Raw genomic sequence first — 17058 nt, 5'->3', positions numbered from 1 at the left:
TCTCGATCCTCCTTTGCCTTGTCCCCTTGAGGATTTCGGCTGGGTTTCCCTTGATTGTGAGGGATGAGTAGTGGGGGACCGTCTGTTGGGCGACGGTGTCTCTTGGTGGACTGTCGACTCAGTCAAGTCCATTTTGCGGTCTCTGGTTTGGCTCTGGACTAGCTGCGAGTCACTGGGGCTTTTCCTTTGAAATTTTTTCTCAGCTTCGGACGAAGTGGGATTTTTCGTTGGGTTGAGGTTCAGGCTTGGTGCCCTCAGTATGGGCCGCCTAATGTACCCTCCCGTCTTGGCATTCAGTGTCCTCTATAGCTTGGGTATTGTTTTCCCAAAAGTAATGAATGCAGCTGTGGACTCTTTCCATTTAAGAAGAGAAACAGAAATTATGCTTACCTGATAATTTCCTTTTCTTTCATGTAATTGGCAAGAGTCCATGAGCTAGTGACGTATGGGATATACAATCCAGGAGGGGCAAAGTTTCCAAAACCTCAAAATGCCTATAAATACACTCCTCACCACACCCACAATTCAGTTTTACAAACTTTGCCTCCTATGGAGGTGGTGAAGTAAGTTTGTGCTTGATTTTCTACGTTGATATGCTCTTCTCAGCATTTTGAAGCCCGATTCCTCTCAGAGTACAGTGAATGTCAGAGGGATGTGAAGGGAGTATCACCGATTGTATTCTATGGTTTTCCTCGCGGGAATTCTTTTTCATAGGTTCTCTGTTATCGGTCGTAGAGATTCATCTCCTACCTCCCTTTTAAGATCGACGATATACTCTCATATTCCATTACCTCTACTGATAACCGTTTCAGTACTGGTTTGGGTATCTGCTATATGTGGATTGGTGTCTTTCGGTAAGTACTTAAGACACTCTCAGCTATGGTTTGTCACTTTATGTATTAATATAAAGTTCTAAATATATGTATTGTACTTATATTTGCCATGAGTCAGGTTTATGTATATTTACTTTTGCAGACTATCAGTTTCATATTTGGGGAAAAAAACATATTTAGGAAAATATTTTTCTTTCCTGGAGTATAGTCTTTTTTCAAATTGGCTGCTTTTTCAATAAATTTTCGCGGGCAAAATTAGGCTTGCGAGGTCGCAAAATGCTGATGTTTATTGCGTCATTTTTGGAGCAAGAATTTTTTTGGCGCGAGGGTACGTCTGGTGACGCAAATTCATCATTTTCGGCGTCTTAGTTGATGCCGAGTTTCCTTGCACAAGGTTGCGTCGTCAATGACACGAATGTGTCATTTCTGGATGTTGTTAGCACCAAAAAATTTAATTTCTTCTACTAGATACGACGAGTCCACGGATTCATCCTTACTTGTGGGATATTATCCTCCTGCTAACAGGAAGTGGCAAAGAGCACCACAGCAGAGCTGTCTATATAGCTCCTCCCTTGACTCCACCCCTCAGTCATTCTCTTTGCCTATACTAAGTAATAGGAAGGGGTAAAGTGAAAGAGGTGATAAAATGATAGTTTATATTTTCTTCAAGCAAGACTTTTTTCTTTTAAATGGTACCGATGAGTGCTATTTTTTTCCCAGGCAGCAGATGGATGAAGATTTCTGCCTGGAGACTGATGGTCTTAGCAGTTGTCACTAAGATCCAGAGTAGTTCCCACGTTTTTCATGCTACTAGCATTGAGGTATGTTCAGTCATTTTTTTCTGGAGAGACTGTTATTTCAGAACTGTCTGACAGTATTCCCATAAGGGAAGGTTTAAGCAGTAATCCTACATGTGAAATAGAAGGGTATTACTGGGACCTGTATGTTTTGGGCTGAAAAAATGGTTGACACTGATGACATAATGTTTGTTGGAGCAAAACGATTTTATGTTTGGAAGGCAATTAACGTTTTTTTGTGTAAAGCAAACGTTTTTACTTTTGATGGCACTGGAGGGTTCACATGGCTTTCTTTAAGACTTGGGTATATGGAAACCCACTTGGCTAGGTTCTAGACCGCTTTAGTGCGGTTTTTACAAGGCAGTGAGACATTGATGTAGATGGGCGGGGCCTAATTTTGCGCCTCAGATGCGCAGTTGAATTCCCCATGCAAGCAGCAAGCTCCAGCTCCGGTGGGCCTCAAAGGAAAGATTTGGCCTAATTGAAGTGTTAGAGTGTTTTTACAGACCCCTGAGGGCAGGTAGGTGCCACAGCAGAGCTGTGGCGAGGTGCAGGGGGTTGATTGGTTACTTCATAACGTTTTTTGAGTAACGTTTTTGCCCATTAAGGGTTAAGCATAACTTTTCTTGTGGTGCAATCTTAGCTGGCAAGATAAGACACATATATTCTAAAATTGGGATAATTATAACATTTTAGAGCAGTTTTGGAAAAATTGTACGCTTTTTTTCTCTTAAAGGCGCAGTACCGTTTTTCAGATTGTTATTTTTTCCACTAAATAAAGTGTTTTCAAGCCTGTTTGTGGTCCTTACTAGCCTGTTTTAACATGTCTGGCATTGAGGAAAGCCGATGTTCTATGTGTTTAGAAGACATTGTGGAACCCCCACTTAAAATGTGTCCCTCATGTACTGAAAGGGCCTTACATTGCAAAGAACATATTTTAGGTGATAAAAGTATGTCTCAGGATGATTCTCAGTCAGAAGAGAATCAGGTTATGCCATCTGATTCTCCCCAAGTGTCACAACCTTTAACGCCCACTCAAGCGACGCATAGTACTTCTAGCTCGTCTAATTCTTTCACCCTGCAAGATATGGCTGCAGTTATGTCTACTATCCTTACAGAGGTATTATCTAAACTGCCAGGTTTACAGGGTAAGCGCAGCAGGTCAGGTATTAGAGGAAATGCTGAGCTCTCTGATGCTTTATTGGCCATCTCTGATGTACCCTCACAGTGTTCTGATTTGGGGGTGGGGGAATTGCTGTCTGAGGGAGAGCTTTCAGATTCAGGAAAGATGCTCCCTCAAACAGACTCAGATGTGACGGCCTTTAAGTTTAAGCTTGAACACCTCCGCTTGTTACTCAGGGAGGTTTTAGCGACTCTGGATGATTGTGACCCTATTGTCATCCCACCAGAGAAATTGTGTAAAATGGATAAATATCTTGAGGTCCCTACTTACACTAATGTTTTTCCAGTCCCTAGAAGAATTTCGGACATCGTTACTAAGGAATGGGATAGACCAGGCATTCCGTTCTCTCCCCCTCCTACTTTTAAGAAAATGTTTCCCATATCTGACACCATTCGGGATTCGTGGCAGACGGTCCCTAAGGTGGAGGGAGCTATTTCTACCCTGGCTAAGCGTACAACTATACCTATTGAGGACAGTTGTGCTTTCAAAGATCCTATGGATAAAAAACTAGAGGGTCTTCTAAAGAAATTGTTTATTCATCAGGGTTTTCTTCTACAACCTATAGCGTGCATTGTTCCAGTAACTACTGCAGCAGCTTTTTGGTTTGAGGCTCTAGAGGAGTCTCTTAAGGTTGAGACCCTATTAGATGATATTTTGGATAGAATTAAGGCTCTCAAGCTAGCTAATTCTTTTATTACAGATGCCGCTTTACAAATGGCGAAATTAGCGGTAAAGAATGCAGGCTTTGCCGTTTTAGCACGTAGAGTGTTTTGGCTTAAGTCTTGGTCTGCTGATGTGTCATCTAAATCCAAGCTTTTAGCTATTCCTTTTAAGGGTGAGACCCTATTTGGGCCTGAACTAAAGGAGATCATTTCCGACATTGCTGGAGGTAAAGGTCACGCCCTACCTCAAGATAAGTCCTCAGGACAAGACGGTTAAAATGAGGACCAAACAGAATAATTTTCGTTCCTTTCAAAACTTTAAAGGTGGACCCTCTACTTCCTCCTCCGCCACCAAGTAGGAGGGGAATTTTGCACAATCCAAGTCAGTCTGGAAACCTAACCAGACCTGGAATAAAGGAAAACAGGCCAAGAAGCCCTCTGCTGCTACCAAGACAGCATGAAGGGGCAGCCCCCGATCCGGGACCGGATCTAGTAGGGGGCAGACTTTCTCTCTTCGCTCAGTCTTGGGCAAGAGATGTTCAGGATCCTTGGGCATTAGAAATCGTGACCCAGGGGGTATCAACTAGAATTCAAGGATTCTCTCCCAAGAGGGAGATTTCATCTTTCACGTTTGTCTGTAGACAAGACAAAAAGAGAGGCGTTCTTAAGCTGTGTAAAAGACCTATATACCATGGGTGTAATCTGCCCAGTTCCAAAATTAGAACAGGGGCAGGGGATTTACACAAATCTGTTTGTGGTTCCCAAAAAAGAGGGAACCTTCAGACCGATTTTAGATCTCAAAAGTCTAAACAAATTTCTCAGAGTCCCATCGTTCAAGATGGAGACCATACGAACAATTTTACCAATGATCCAGGAGGGTCAATATATGACCACCGGGGATTTGAAGGATGGCGTATCTTCATATTCCTATCCACAAAGATCATCACCAGTTCCTCAGGTTCGCATTCCTGGACAAACATTACCAGTTTGTGGCCCTCCCTTTCGGGTTGGCCACAGCTCCCAGAATCTTCACAAAGGTGCTAGGGTCCCTTCTGGCGGTTCTAAGGCCGCGGGGCATAGCAGTGGCGCCCTATCTGGACGATATTTTGATTCAGGCGCCAACTTACCATCTAGCCAAATCTCACACGGACATCGTGTTGGCTTTCCTAAGAACTCACGGGTGGAAGGTGAACATACAAAAGAGTTCACTAGTTCCACTGACTAGAGTTCCATTCCTAGGAACTCTGATAGACTCAGTAGACATGAAAATTTTTCTGATGGAGTTCAGAAAGTCAAAGATCCTAACTACTTGCCGAGCACTTCATTCCATTCTTCTGCCATCAGTGGCACAGTGTATGGAGGTCATTTGGTTAATGGTAGCGGCAATGGACATAGTTCCGTTTGCTCGCTCAGACCACTGCAGCTGTGCATGCTCAGACAGTGGAATGGGGACTATGCGGATTTATCTCCTCGGATAAATCTGGATCTAGAGACCAGAGACTCTCTTCATTGGTGGTTGTCACAGGATCATCTGTCCCAGGGAATGTGCTTCCGCAGGCCAGCATGGGTCATAGTGACGACGGACGCCAGCCTCTTGGGCTGGGGTGCAGTCTGGAATTCCCTGAATTCCAGACTCAGGGTGTTTGGACTCAGGAGGAGTCCCTACTAACAATAAATATTCTGGAACTGAGAGCAATATTCAACGCGCTTCAAGCGTGGCCTCAGCTGGCCTCGGCCAAATTCATAAGATTCCAGTCGGACAATATCACGACTGTAGCATATATCAATCATCAAGGGGGAACAAAGAGTTCTCTAGCGATGATAGAGGTTTCCAAGATAATTCGATGGGCAGAGACTCACTCTTGCCATCTATCAGCAATCTATATCCCAGGAGTGGAGAACTGGGAAGCGGATTTTCTAAGTCGTCAGACTTTTCATCCGGGGGAGTGGGAGCTCCATCCGGAGGTGTTTTCGGCATTGATTCATCAATGGGGCACACCGGAATTAGATCTGATGGCATCTCGTCAGAATGCCAAACTTCCTTGTTACGGGTCCAGATCAAGGGTTCCTCAAGCAGTACTGATAGATGCTCTAGCTGTACCTTGGTCGTTCAACCTGGCTTATGTGTTTCCTCCTTTTCCTCTCCTACCTCGTCTGATTGCAAGAATCAAACAGGAGAGGGCTTCGGTAATCTTGATAGCGCCTGCGTGGCCACGCAGGATTTGGTATGCAGATCTGGTGAAAATGTCATCTCTGCCACCGTGAAACTGCCACTGAGACAGGACCTTCTCATTCAAGGTCCGTTCCAACATCCAAATCTAATTTCTCTGCAACTGACTGCCTGGAGATTGAACGCTTGATTTTATCTAAGCGGGGATTCTCTGATTCGGTCATTGATACCATGATTCAGGCTTGAAAGCCTGTCACTAGGAAAATTTACCATAATAGATGGCGTAAATATCTTTATTGGTGCGAATCCAAGGGCTACTCATGGAGTAAGATCAGGATTCCTAGGATTTTGTCCTTTCTCCAAGAAGGATTAGAGAAGGGATTATCAGCTAGTTCCTTAAAGGGACAGATTTCTGCTTTGTCAATCTTACTACATAAGCGTCTGGCGGATGTCCCAGACGTTCAGTCATTTTGTCAGGCTTTAGTTAGAATCAAGCCTGTGTTTAAACCTGTTGCTCCGCCATGGAGTTTGAATTTAGTTCTAAATGTTCTTCAAGGGGTTCCGTTTGAACCCATGCATTCCATAGATATTAAGCTTCTATCTTGGAAAGTTCTGTTTTTAGTTGCTATCTCTTCTGCCCGAAGAGTTTCTGAGCTTTCTGCGTTACAATGCGACTCGCCTTATCTTATATTCCATTCTGATTAGGTGGTTTTGTGCACTAAACCTGGATTCCTTCCTAAGGTTGTTTCAAATAAGAATATTAATCAGGAAATTGTTGTTCCTTTTCTATGTCCTAATCCTTCTTCTAAGAAGGAGCGTCTGTTACATAACTTGGATGTGGTTCGTGCCTTGAAGTTTTACTTACAAGCAACTAAGGATTTCCGTCAAACATCTTCTTTATTTGTTGTTTATTCTGGAAAGCGTAGGGGTCAAAAAGCTACGGCTACCTCTCTTTCTTTTTGGCTGAAAAGCATCATCCGTTTGGCATACGAGACTGCTGGGCAGCAGCCTCCTGAAAAAATTACAGCTCATTCTACTAGAGCGGTGGCTTCCACATGGGCTTTTAAAAAACGATGCTTCTGTTGTACAGATTTGTAAGGCTGCGACTTGCTCTTCCCTCCATACTTTTTCCAAATTTTACAAATTTGATACTTTTGCTTCTTCTGAGGCTATTTTTGGGAGAAATGTTCTTCAAGCAGTGGTGCCTTCTGTTTAGGTATCTGTCTTGTCCCTCCCGTTCATCCGTGTCCTGTAGCTTTGGTATTGTATCCCAGAAGTAAGGATGAATCCGTGGACTCCTCGTATCTAGTAGAAGAAAAGGAAATTTATGCTTACCTGATAAATTGATTTCTTCTATGATACGACGAGTCCACGGCCCTCCCTGTCAATTTGAGACAGATTATATTTTTGTGTTCAAAACTTCAGTCACCTCTGCACCTTTTAGTTTCTCCTTTTTCTTCCTATACCTTCGGTCGAATGACTGGGGGGTGGAGTCAAGGGAGGAGCTATATAGACAGCTCTACTGTGGTGCTCTTTGCCACTTCCTGTTAGCAGGAGGATAATATCCCACAAGTAAGGATGAATCCGTGGAGTGGAGTGACAGTAACGGTTTTGTTTTAAAACGGTTTTTGTGCTTTATTGACAAGTTTAAGCCTGTTTAACATGTCTGTGCCTTCGGATAAGCTATGTTCTATATGTATGAAAGCCAATGTGTCTCCCCATTCAAAATTGTGTGATAATTGTGCCATAGCGTCCAAACAAAGTAAGGACAGTACTGCCACAGATAATGAAATTGCCCAAGATGATTCCTCAGATGAGGGGAGTAGACATGATACTACATCATCTCCTACTGTGTCTACACCAGTTTTGCCCACGCAGGAGGCCCCTAGTACATCTAGCGCGCCAATGCTTATTACCATGCAACAATTGACGGCTGTAATGGATAACTCCATAGCAAATATTTTATCCAAAATGCCTGCATATCAGAGAAAGCGCGATTGCTCTGTTTTAAACACTGAAGAGCAGGAGGGCGCTGATGATAATTGTTCTGTCATACCCTCACACCAATCTGAAGGGGCCATAAGGGAGGTTTTGTCAGATGGGGAAATTTCAGATTCAGGAAAAATTTCTCAACAAGCTGAACCTGATGTTGTGACATTTAAATTTAAATTAGAACATCTCCGCTCACTGCTTAAGGAGGTGTTATCTACTCTGGATGATTGTGACAACTTGGTCATTCCAGAGAAATTATGCAAGATGGACAAGTTTCTAGAGGTTCCGGTGCACCCCGACGCTTTTCCTATACCCAAGCGGGTGGCGGACATAGTGAATAAGGAGTGGGAGAAGCCCGGCATACCTTTTGTTCCCCCCCCCCCTATATTTAAGAAATTATTTCCTATGGTCGACCCCAGAAAGGACTTATGGCAGACAGTCCCTAAGGTCGAGGGGACAGTTTCTACTCTAAACAAGCGAACTACTATTCCTATCGAGGATAGTTGTGCTTTCAAAGATCCTATGGATAAAAAATTAGAAGGTTTGCTTAAAAAGATTTTTGTACAGCAAGGTTACCTCCTACAACCCATTTCGTGCATTGTTCCTGTCACTACAGCAGCGTGGTTCTGGTTCGAGGAACTAGAAAAGTCGCTCAGTAGAGAGACTCCATATGAGGAGGTTATGGACAGAGTTCACGCACTTAAGTTGGCTAACTCCTTTATTTTGGATGCCGCTTTGCAATTAGCTAGATTAGCGGCGAAAAATTCAGGGTTTGCAATTGTGGCTCGCAGAGCGCTTTGGCTAAAGTCTTGGTCAGCGGATGTATCATCCAAGACAAAATTGCTTAACATCCCTTTCAAAGGTAAAACTCTCTTTGGGCCAGAATTGAAAGAGATTATCTCAGACATCACTGGGGGAAAGGGCCACGTCCTTCCACAAGATAGGCCTTTCAAGGCCAAGAATAAGTCTAATTTTCGTTCCTTTCGCAATTTCAGGATGGACCGGCCTCTAATTCTGCATCCTCTAAGCAAGAGGGTAATGCCTCACAGCCCAAACCAGCCTGGAAACCTATGCAAGGCTGGAACAAGGGTAAGCAGGCCAAAAAGCCTGATGCTGCTAAAAAAACAGCATGAAGGAGTAGCCCCCGATCCGGGACCGGATCTAGTAGGGGGCAGACTCTCTCTCTTTGCTCAGGCTTGGGCAAGAGATGTTCAGGATCCCTGGGCACTAGAAATAGTTTCTCAGGGTTATCTTCTGGAATTCAGGGAACTACCCCCAAGGGGAAGGTTCCACATGTCTCACTTATCCTTAAACCAAATAAAGAGACAGGCTTTCTTACATTGTGTAGAAGACCTGTTAAAGATGGGAGTAATACACCCTGTTCCAAGGACGGAACAAGGAATGGGATTTTACTCAAATCTGTTCGTAGTTCCCAAAAAAGAGGGAACCTTCAGACCAATTCTGGATTTAAAGATCCTAAACAAATTTCTCAGGGTACCATCGTTCAAAATGGAAACCATTCGAACGATTCTACCCACTATCCAGGAAGGTCAATTTATGACTACCGTGGATCTAAAGGATGCGTACCTACATTTCTCCAACATTGGTGTGTCCGGTCCACGGCGTCATCCTTACTTGTGGGATATCTCTTCCCCAACAGGAAATGGCAAAGAGTCCCAGCAAAGCTGGCCATATAGTCCCTCCTAGGCTCCGCCCACCCCAGTCATTCTCTTTGCCGTTGCACAGGCAACATCTCCACGGAGATGGTTAAGAGTTTTTTGGTGTTTAAATGTAGTTTTTATTCTTCTATCAAGTGTTTGTTATTTTAAAATAGTGCTGGTATGTACTATTTACTCTGAAACAGAAAAGGATGAAGATTTCTGTTTGTGAGAGGAAGATGATTTTAGCAGACAGTAACTATAATCGATTGCTGTTTCCACATAGGACTGTTGAGATGAAGTAACTTCAGTTGGGGGAAGCAGTTAGCAGACTTTTCTGCTTAAGGTATGACTAGCCATATTTCTAACAAGACTGTGTAATCCCTGTCATTTCCTCTCATGGGGACCGGTAAGCCATTTCTTTCATGTAATTAGCAAGAGTCCATGAGCTAGTGACGTATGGGATATACATTCCTACCAGGAGGGGCAAAGTTTCCCAAACCTCAAAATGCCTATAAATACACCCCTCACCACACCCACAATTCAGTTTTACAAACTTTGCCTCCGATGGAGGTGGTGAAGTAAGTTTGTGCTAGATTCTACGTTGATATGCGCTCCGCAGCAAGTTGGAGCCCGGTTTTCCTCTCAGCGTGCAGTGAATGTCAGATTGATGTGAGGAGAGTATTGCCTATTTGAATGCAGTGATCTCCTTCTACGGGGTCTATTTCATAGGTTCTCTGTTATCGGTCGTAGAGATTCATCTCTTACCTCCCTTTTCAGATCGACGATATACTCTCATATATACCATTACCTCTACTGATTCTCGTTTCAGTACTGGTTTGGCTTTCTACAAACATGTAGATGAGTGTCCTGGGGTAAGTAAATCTTATTTCTTCTGTTAAGTGTGATCAGTCCACGGGTCATCATTACTTCTGGGATATTACTCCTCCCCAACAGGAAGTGCAAGAGGATTCACCCAGCAGAGCTGCATATAGCTCCTCCCCTCTACGTCACTCCCAGTCATTCTCTTGCACCCAACGACTAGATAGGATGTGTGAGAGGACTATGGTGATTATACTTAGTTTTATATCTTCAATCAAAAGTTTGTTATTTTAAAATAGCACCGGAGTGTGTTATTACCTCTCTGGCAGAGTTTGAAGAAGAATCTACCAGAGTTTTTGCTATGATTTTAGCCGGAGTAGTTAAGATCATATTGCTGTTTCTCGGCCATCTGAGGAGAGGTAAACTTCAGATCAGGGGACAGCGGGCAGATGAATCTGCATAGAGGTATGTAGCAGCTTTTATTTTCTGACAATGGAATTGATGAGAAAATCCTGCCATACCGATATAATGTCATGTATGTATACTTTACACTTCAGTATTCTGGGGAATGGTACTTCACTAGAATTACACTGTAAGAAATACATAAAGCTGTTTAATAACTAGAGATTATGTTTAACGTTTTTGCTGGAATGTAAAATCGTTTTCATTTACTGAGGTACTGAGTGAATAAATGTTTGGGCACTATTTTTCCACTTGGCAGTTGCTTAATCTGTTTTCTGACAGTTTCTGTTCTCCCTCACTGCTGTGTGTGAGGGGGAGGGGCCGTTTTTTGGCGCTTTTACTACGCATCAAATATTTCAGTCAGCAACTCATTGTATTCCCTGCATGATCCGGTTCATCTCTACAGAGCTCAGGGGTCTTCAAAACTTATTTTGAGGGAGGTAATTTCTCTCAGCAGAGCTGTGAGAATTGTAGTTTGACTGAGATAAAAAACGTTTATTCTGTAATTTGTTTCCTGCTTTCAGAATTTGTTATCTTTGCTAATGGGATTAAACCTTTGCTAAAGTTGTGTTGTTTACAAGGATTGAGGCTATAACTGTTTCAATTTATTAATTTTCAACTGTCATAGATCTTCTGTGCTTCTTAAAGGCACAGTACGTTTTAATATTATTCTAATTGAATTGTATTTCCAAGTTGCAAGTTTATTTGCTAGTGTGTTAAACATGTCTGATTCAGAGGATGATACCTGTGTCATTTGTTGCAATGCCAAAGTGGAGCCCAATAGAAATTTATGTACTAACTGTATTGATGCTACTTTAAATAAAAGTCAATCTGTACAAATTTAACAAATTTCACCAAACAACGAGGGGAGAGTTATGCCGACTAACTCGCCTCACGTGTCAGTACCTACATCTCCCGCTCAGAGGGAGGTGCGTGATATTGTAGCGCCGAGTACATCTGGGCGGCCATTACAAATCACATTACAGGATATGGCTACTGTTATGACTGAGGTTTTGGCTAAATTACCAGAACTAAGAGGTAAGCGTGATCACTCTGGGGTGAGAACAGAGTGCGCTGATAATATTAGGGCCATGTCAGACACTGCGTCACAGGTGGCAGAACATGAGGACGGAGAACTTCATTCTGTGGGTGACGGTTCTGATCCAAACAGACTGGATTCAGATATTTCAAATTTTAAATTTAAACTGGAAAACCTCCGTGTATTACTAGGGGAGGTGTTAGCGGCTCTGAATGATTGTAACACAGTTGCAATACCAGAGAAAATGTGTAGGTTGGATAAATATTTTGCGGTACCGACGAGTACTGAGGTTTTTCCTATACCTAAGAGATTTACTGAAATTGTTACTAAGGAGTGGGATAGACCCGGTGTGCCGTTCTCACCCCCTCCGATATTTAGAAAAATGTTTCCAATAGACGCCACCACAAGGGACTTATGGCAAACGGTCCCTAAGGTGGAGGGAGCAGTTTCTACCTTAGCTAAGCGTACCACTATCCCGGTGGAGGATAGCTGTGCTTTTTCAGATCCAATGGATAAAAAGTTAGAGGGTTACCTTAAGAAAATGTTTGTTCAACAAGGTTTTATATTGCAACCCCTTGCATGCATTGCGCCGATCACGGCTGCAGCGGCATTCTGGATTGAGTCTCTGGAAGAGAACATTGGTTCAGCTACTCTGGACGACATTACGGACAGGCTTAGAGTCCTTAAACTAGCTAATTCATTCATTTCGGAGGCCGTAGTACATCTTACTAAACTTACGGCGAAGAATTCAGGATTCGCCATTCAGGCACGCAGGGCGCTGTGGCTAAAATCCTGGTCAGCTGATGTTACTTCTAAGTCTAAATTGCTTAATATACCTTTCAAAGGGCAGACCTTATTCGGGCCCGGGTTGAAAGAGATTATCGCTGACATTACAGGAGGTAAAGGCCATGCCCTGCCTCAGGACAAAGCCAAAGTTAAGGCTAGACAGTCTAATTTTCGTTCCTTTCGTAATTTCAAAGCAGGAGCAGCATCAACTTCCTCTGCACCAAAACAGGAAGGAGCTGTTGCTCGCTACAGACAAGGCTGGAAACCTAACCAGTCCTGGAACAAGGGCAAGCAGGCCAGGAAACCTGCTGCTGCCCCTAAAACAGCATGAATTGAGGGCCCCCGATCCGGGATCGGATCTAGTGGGGGGCAGACTTTCTCTCTTCGCCCAGGCTTGGGCAAGAGATGTCCAGGATCCCTGGGCGCTAGAGATAATATCTCAGGGATACCTTCTGGACTTCAAATACTCTCCTCCAAGAGAGAGATTTCATCTGTCAAGATTGTCAACAATCCAGACAAAGAAAGAGGCGTTTCTACGCTGCGTACAAGAGCTCTTGTTAATGGGAGTAATCCATCCAGTTCCACGATCGGAACAGGGACAGGGGTTTTACTCAAATCTGTTTGTGGTTCCCAAAAAAGAGGGAACTTTCAGACCAATCCTGGACTTAAAGATCCTAAACAAATTCCTAAGAGTTCCATCGTTCAAGATGGAGACTATTCGGACAATTTTACCTATGATCCAAGAGGGTCAGTACATGACCACTGTAGATTTAAAAGATGCTTACCTTTACATACCGATTCACAAAGATCATTATCGGTACCTAAGGTTTGCCTTCCTAGACAAGCATTACCAGTTTGTGGCTCTTCCATTCGGATTGGCTACAGCTCCAAGAATCTTCACAAAGGTTCTGGGTGCTCTTCTGGCGGTACTAAGACCGCGGGGAATCTCGGTAGCTCCATACCTAGACGACATTCTGATACAAGCTTCAAGCTTTCAAACTGCCAAGTCTCATACAGAGTTAGTGCTGGCATTTCTAAGGTCACATGGATGGAAGGTGAACGAAAAGAAAAGTTCACTCGTTCCACTCACAAGAGTTCCCTTCCTGGGGACTCTTATAGATTCTGTAGAAATGAAGATTTACCTGACAGAGGACAGGCTAACAAGACTTCAAAGTGCTTGCCGCACCCTACATTCCATTCAACACCCGTCAGTGGCTCAATGCATGGAGGTAATCGGCTTAATGGTAGCGGCAATGGACATAGTACCCTTTGCACGCTTACACCTCAGACCACTGCAACTGTGCATGCTAAGTCAGTGGAATGGGGATTACTCAGACTTATCCCCTTCTCTGAATCTGGATCAAGAGACCAGAAATTCTCTTCTATGGTGGCTTTCTCGGCCACATCTGTCCAGGGGGATGCCATTCAGCAGACCAGACTGGACAATTGTAACAACAGACGCCAGCCTTCTAGGTTGGGGTGCCGTCTGGAATTCTCTGAAGGCTCAGGGACAATGGAGTCAGGAGGAGAGTCTCCTGCCAATAAACATTCTGGAATTGAGAGCAGTTCTCAATGCCCTCCTGGCTTGGCCCCAGTTGACAACTCGGGGGTTCATCAGGTTTCAGTCGGACAACATCACGACTGTTGCTTACATCAACCATCAGGGAGGGACAAGAAGCTCCCTAGCTATGATGGAAGTATCAAAGATAATTCTCTGGGCAGAGTCTCACTCTTGCCACCTGTCAGCAATCCACATCCCGGGAGTGGAGAACTGGGAGGCGGATTTCTTAAGTCGTCAGACTTTTCATCCGGGGGAGTGGGAACTTCATCCGGAGGTCTTTGCCCAAATACTGCGACGTTGGGGCAAACCAGAGATAGATCTCATGGCGTCTCGACAGAACGCCAAGCTTCCTCGTTACGGGTCCAGATCCAGGGATCCAGGAGCAGTCCTGATAGATGCTCTGACAGCACCTTGGGACTTCAGGATGGCTTACGTGTTTCCACCCTTCCCGTTGCTTCCTCGATTGATTGCCAGAAACAAACAAGAGAGAGCATCAGTGATTCTAATAGCACCTGCGTGGCCACGCAGGACTTGGTATGCAGACCTGGTGGACATGTCATCCTGTCCACCTTGGTCTCTACCTCTGAAGCAGGACCTTCTGATACAGGGTCCCTTCAAACATCAAAATCTAACTTCTCTGAAGCTGACTGCTTGGAAATTGAACGCTTGATTTTATCAAGACGTGGGTTTTCTGAGTCAGTTATTGATACCTTAAAACAGGCTAGGAAACCTGTTACCAGAAAGATTTACCATAAGATATGGCGTAAATACCTATATTGGTGTGAATCCAAAGGTTACTCTTGGAGTAAGGTTAGGATTCCTAGGATATTGTCTTTTCTACAAGAAGGTTTAGAAAAGGGTTTATCTGCTAGTTCATTAAAGGGACAGATCTCAGCTCTGTCCATTCTGTTACACAAACGTCTGTCAGAAGTTCCTGACGTCCAGGCTTTTTGTCAGGCTTTGACCAGGATTAAGCCTGTGTTTAAAACTGTTGCTCCACCATGGAGTTTAAACCTTGTTCTTAATGTTTTACAGGGCGTTCCGTTTGAACCCCTTCATTCCATTGATATAAAGTTGTTATCTTGGAAAGTTCTATTTTTAATGGCTATTTCCTCGGCTCGAAGAGTCTCTGAATTATCAGCTTTACATTGTGATTCTCCTTATTTGATTTTTCATTCGGATAAGGTAGTCCTGCGTACTAAACCTGGGTTCTTACCTAAGGTAGTTACTAACAGGAATATCAATCAAGAGATTGTTGTTCCTTCTTTATGCCCAAATCCTTCTTCAAAGAAGGAACGTCTACTGCACAACCTGGATGTAGTCCGTGCTCTAAAATTTTACTTACAGGCAACTAAGGAATTTCGACAAACGTCTTCTCTGTTTGTCATTTACTCTGGGCAGAGGAGAGGTCAAAAAGCTTCCGCTACCTCTCTTTCTTTTTGGCTTCGTAGCATAATTCGTTTAGCTTATGAGACTGCTGGACAGCAGCCTCCTGAAAGAATTACAGCTCATTCTACTAGAGCTGTGGCTTCCACTTGGGCCTTCAAGAATGAGGCCTCTGTTGAACAGATTTGCAAGGCTGCAACTTGGTCTTCGCTTCATACTTTTTACAAATTTTACAAATTTGACACTTTTGCTTCATCGGAGGCTATTTTTGGGAGAAAGGTTCTTCAGGCAGTGGTTCCTTCTGTATAAAGAGCCTGCCTATCCCTCCCGTCATCCGTGTACTTTTGCTTTGGTATTGGTATCCCAGAAGTAATGATGACCCGTGGACTGATCACACTTAACAGAAGAAAACATAATTTATGCTTACCTGATAAATTCCTTTCTTCTGTAGTGTGATCAGTCCACGGCCCGCCCTGTTTTTAAGGCAGGTAAATATTTTTTAATTTATACTCCAGTCACCACTTCACCCTTGGCTTTTCTTTTCTCGTTGGTCCTTGGTCGAATGACTGGGAGTGACGTAGAGGGGAGGAGCTATATGCAGCTCTGCTGGGTGAATCCTCTTGCACTTCCTGTTGGGGAGGAGTAATATCCCAGAAGTAATGATGACCCGTGGACTGATCACACTACAGAAGAAAGGAATTTATCAGGTAAGCATAAATTATGTTTTTCTGTGACACTCTAAGCTATGGTTGGGCACTTTGTTTATAAAGTTCTAAATATATGTATTCAAACATTTATTTGCCTTGACTCAGAATGTTCAACTTTCCTTATTTTTCAGACAGTCAGTTTCATATTTGGGATTATGCATTTGAATTATTCATTTTTTCTTACCTTCAAAAATTTGACTCTTTTTATCCTGTGGGCTGTTAGGCTCGCGGGGGCTGAAAATGCTTCATTTTATTGCGTCATTCTTGGCGCGGACTTTTTTGGCGCAAAAATTATTTTCCGTTTCCGGCGTCATACGTATCGCCGGAAGTTGCGTCATTTTTTGACGTTATTTTGCGCCAAAAGCAAAATCGACGTTCCGGATGTGGCGTCATTTTGGCGCCAAAAGCATTTAGGCGCCAAATAATGTGGATTTGGCGCTAAAAAATATGGGCGTCGCTTTTGTCTCCACATTATTTAAGTCTCATTTTTCATTGCTTCTGGTTGCTAGAAGCTTGTTCTTTGGCATTTTTTCCCATTCCTGAAACTGTCATATAAGGAATTTGATCTATTTTGCTTTATATGTTGTTTTTTCTCTTACATATTGCAAGATGTCTCACGTTGCATCTGAGTCAGAAGATACTACAGGAAAATCGCTGTCTAGTGCTGGATCTACCAAAGCTAAGTGTATCTGCTGTAAACTTTTGGTAGCTATTCCTCCGGCTGTTGTTTGTATTAATTGTCATGACAAACTTGTTAATGCAGATAATATTTCCTTTAGTAATGTACCATTGTCTGTTGCAGTTCCTTCAACATCTAAGGTGCAGAATGTTCCTGATAACATAAGAGATTTTGTTTCTGAATCCATCAAGAAGGCTATGTCTGTTATTTCTCCTTCTAGTAAACGTAAAAAATCTTTTAAAACTTCTCTCCCTACAGATGAATTTTTAAATGAACATCATCATTCTGATTCTGATGACTCTTCTGGTTCAGAGGATTCTG

At 43.3% G+C, this 17058-nt stretch overlaps 1 protein-coding gene across 1 annotated transcript in view; it reads left to right on the top strand.

The window, feature by feature from the left end:
- Nucleotides 1-17058, top strand: part of TBKBP1 (TBK1 binding protein 1) — a 694444-nt gene that overhangs the window by 477849 nt on the left and 199537 nt on the right. The window lies entirely within an intron of this gene.

This window comes from Bombina bombina, chromosome 1, assembly GCF_027579735.1.
Source record: "Bombina bombina isolate aBomBom1 chromosome 1, aBomBom1.pri, whole genome shotgun sequence".
Lineage (NCBI taxonomy): Eukaryota > Metazoa > Chordata > Amphibia > Anura > Bombinatoridae > Bombina > Bombina bombina.
This window is presented reverse-complemented; position numbering and strand designations above follow the sequence as displayed.